The sequence below is a fragment of the Coregonus lavaretus genome (genome assembly GCF_964263955.1).
Source record: "Coregonus lavaretus genome assembly, chromosome: 16".
In the NCBI taxonomy this organism is placed as follows: domain Eukaryota; kingdom Metazoa; phylum Chordata; class Actinopteri; order Salmoniformes; family Salmonidae; genus Coregonus; species Coregonus lavaretus.
The window spans coordinates 36774129-36778623 of record NC_140003.1 but is presented as its reverse complement, the minus strand read 5'-3'; positions in this window follow the sequence as shown (position 1 = coordinate 36778623).

The window sequence follows — 4495 nt, the reverse complement described above, 5'->3', positions numbered from 1 at the left end:
TTCTGGGTGCTAGAGTTAACCAACCAGGTAGAGGAGATGCAAGATGGTCTCCAGTCTTCCCTGGTCGTCTCCTTCACATCAACATGGTCTAAAGATGAATATGTAAAATCCTCAACCTATTAAAATCCCATTCGATTTATCAGCACTCCCGCGCTTCATAAATGAATCATGTTATACTAAAGAGTCTTAGGGCCTCTTTACAATACACTACTTTGACAACACAAACTAGGTCTAAGAGAAAGATACTTCTGTAGTGTAAAGGGAGAATCTAGATTCAAATCTCTCTTTAAGAAGTACTGTGGAAGACAACTACACCAGATACCCCCCTCTGACTGGTACAGTGTAAGGTCAATAGAGCCCCACAGTGGAGGTGTCATAATACCCATAAAACCTAGCGGTAAAACAGGGAAATGTTCCAATAATTTTTCCACCATTCATTTTTCCCATAGGGGATTTTAAAAAATATATAATAATAAGGCCTGTGTAAAATGTCGACTTACCCTGACGTTTTGATAACCATAGAAATCTCTCTCGGACAAGACTTTTATCAATATATTAGGCTCTATTTACTCTCAGATTTGAAAATTGTAATTAGCATCAAAGTAGACATCACGCAAAACTACAAATCCCTGCAAGCTCCTGCACGTCATCTCTAGCTGATACCTTTGCTAACAGGTATTGTGTCAATTTAAAACTTGCACAAGACAGTTCACAGAATTGTCCATTTAAAGAAATGTAGCCTATTTATTCATTACTACATTTAGCTAACATTAGATAGTTAATACAGAGATTCTTACATTTGCCTTGATTTGGCAGTCTCATCCACATCATCATGGCATTTGTAGGTCTTTACAATAGCCACATTAGCAGCTAATTAGCATTTCATTTTTGGGGGGTAAATACAGGTGAATATATTGATAAAAGTCACCTTGTCCTAGAGAGATTTACACGGTTATCAAAACTTCACGGTTGTGGGAGGTGGTGAAGCCTGCACCAAAATTAAATACAGGCCTTTACCCTATCAGGTCCTGACTCTCTCATGCATTTATTAAATTGACCAATTCAACAGCTGTAGGGGAACTGAGGGAGAGAGCGGGTTACATGCTGACTAGACCGGGCGCGCGTGTGCGTCATTGCGCACATGTTGATTTTGTCCACCCACACCAGACGCAATCAGGACACGCAGGTGGAAATATCAAAACTAACTCTGAACCAAATATATTAATTTGGGCCCAGGTCAAAAAGCATTAAACATGTATGTAAATTTAGCTAGCTAGCTTACTGTTGCTAGATAATTTGTCCTGGGATATAAAAATGGGGTTGTTATTTTACCTGAAATGCACAAGATCCTCTACTCCAACAATGAATCCACAGATAAAAGGGTGAACCGAGTTCGTTTCTATTAATCTCTCCTCCTTCAGGATTCTTCTTCTTCTTTGGACTTTATATGGCGGTTGGCAAACAACTTTAAGGTGCATTACCACCACCAACTGGACTGGAGTGTGGTACCTCAGTTCATCTTTCAATCACCCACGTGGGTATATGCTCCTAAAAACAAATGAGGAGATGGGACTTGCATCGCATCAAGTGTCACAAATAGAACCAAGTTCTATTTTAGCGCCTGCTACGCAGATGCTCGTTGACGCGCGCGAGCAGTGGGGTTGCAATGATTGTATAACATGTGTAAATTTACTTTGTGACGCGAGCGGTGTGGTCAGCATGTCAGGCTGATGTCATTGCATGATTTGATTCCATTTCCAGTGCTGCACCAGTCAAATCAGTGCTATTGGTGGCATAATTGACCTGTGCAGGGCAGTGTGTAAATGACCTTGGTGCTGAGGACAGAGTTGACTGGCTGCTGAGTCAGCAGAAATGTCTTTAACAGGAATAAAGAGGAGTGGGGGGGTGACTTTCAGTGGTTTCATCTTCATGCCACTTACATAGGCCACTTATGTGGTGGGCGAACTGACTGTTTAGGGATCTTAGTTGAAAATGCATAAGGGCTAGATATCTATGTTTGACTATCTGTCAGGTGCAGTGCATCTTCGTTTTAAACCACTACAAGATGGCATTTCCATATACAACATGAAATAATAAAGATGTTAACGTCATTTTCTAATTAAAGTGGGGTCATAATTTTTATAGGTGACTAAAGCCTCCCATCAGCTATCACCCACGAAAATCTGCTTCACCGGCCAAATGTAGTAGCCTAGGCCTACCACCAGACAGAAAAACATGACCTTACATCACCTCGTCTGGCAGACAGACAGGCTGTTTTTCACAACAGACCGCCTCCCCTCTAGTCTACGGGACCAGAATCCGGGATGGGACTGGCAGGATTTGAGGTTCGGGAGGGAGCGCGATAGCCATCAGGGCAGAGCTTTGTCTTCACCTGCCGCTGACGCACCAAGATTCAGGACCAATGACTCTGCGTCATTATAAAAACAAAAATATATAATATAACCATATTTGGGTAATGATTTTTCTGTTTTCTGTGTTGAGAGGTGCTCTCTCCTCTCTCCCTGCGTGAAACGTAGGCTATCTGTGCTCAAATACGGAATACAGGAAGCATCCAACGGGCCTTCTCCCCTTTTGCTCACAGTGAAGGCAAATGTAGTCTTGCATTACGGTTGGGAGCCTGGGCGCAGTAAAAATAGGCCAGTGGGCGCGCGCGCCTTATGTAACAAACTACAGAGCGCGCCGTGGGATCTTGCTGCTTTCAAGGCAACTGGGAACTCGGAATTCTCTGACATCCGACTTCAGTGCGTTCAAAGCAACTGGGAACTCTGAAAAAAACGAGCTTCGACTGGGAAATTTTTTTGAACGTTCATCCAACTCGGAATTCCAAGTCAGAAATTTGGGGATCTTTCTAGAGCGCCGACTTTCCGACCGAAGAACACTGACATCATGATTAAACCTACTTTTTTGCCCCCAAACAACGAGGTCAAATCATGATGTCAGTGATCTTCAGGTCGGAAAGTAGAAGCTCGTTTTTTCCGAGTTCCCAGTTGTCTTGAACGCTCGGAAGTCTGAGATTTCCGAGTACCGAGTTCCCAGTGCTTTGAACGCAGCATTTCTCTCACTCTCACACGTTTTTTTTTTTTTTTTTTTTTTTTTTTTACAATTTCACAGTTTAATGATTCTGCTCTTGCCAAATTCGGTAAGAGAGGAAACGAGGGAGAGGGCTCTCAGGCCACCATGGCGCAGGCATGAATGTAGGGTATTATCGGGGGACGCAGGAGCAATATCGAGTGTTGCCTGCGTCAGTGGCTCTCCTACTCTCCCTCCCAGCCTAGCTGTGTCACAGAGCCGCAGTCTCGTGATGCTTGTTTACTTCTGAAGTAGGAGGGCAGAGGCTGGGTACAGACTGGGAACAGTCACTCACCCTCCCCTCGCATGCGCCTCATCACGTTGTAAATCGCAGTTGATGCCAATTGACGTTGCGAGCATGGATAATCCATTGAAGAATCTACTAGATCATGTATCATGGCGTGTTTTTAGAATTGTGCTATAACTTGTGTAAAAAAATAAGAAGAATGCGAATAGACCTAATTCTTTATATCGCCTTGTATTACATGCCTAGTATTGCCATTGTTATTTATTGACAGCACATCTCCAACTTCTCATAATAAAATAACATTATGTATAACATAGGCGTACATTCCCACAAACTTCTATCAGTTTATCCACTCCGAAACCTCTGACATACTGCCCTTAGCCTATTTCATATCAATAAGCGGATATAATTGAGCTTGTCCTCCATAATTGTTATTGCGCACTAACCCAACACAAGACATCATCAATGCTATATTGCGCACAAACCTAATAAATACATCAATACTTAACCCAAAATAGCCACTAAGGTCTGTGATACGCCTCTTCATACATCATTTGATAATAGGCTACATAGCCTGAGTTGTCCTGGGAGACGAGGATACACGTACGCATTTAATATGCATACAGGCCTAGTAAACGCATCATAGGCTACATATATGACCGGTCGGAAGCCGCATTCACGTACTAGTCGGAACTAGGAAACTCGGAAATTTCCGACTTGCTAACTGGTTGAACTCGGTACTTGTATAACCACAAAGAGTTAGTTAGCAAATCGGACATTCCAATTTGCACATGAACAACATCAATAGTACCCATATTGAGTCGCAAGAGGGCAGGAGTGTGTATGAGAGTGAGTGCATTGTTACAACACTACATAGCCAGTAACAATTTAAATGTCTATATTATTTTTAAACTTTTGTGAGTGTAATGTTTACTGTTTTTTTTATTGTTTATTTCCCTTGTTTATTTCCCATTTGTTTCTTGTCTATTTCACTTGCTTTGGTAATGTAAACAAATGTTTCCCATGCCAATAAAGCCCATTGAATTGAATTGAGTGGGAGGGCTTTAACGTCTGACGGACTCTTTTCACTATCATTCAGCCCTCTCCACCACCAATGAGCACAATAAGTAGGCGGATTTGCAGGTACGCCCCGTCGGC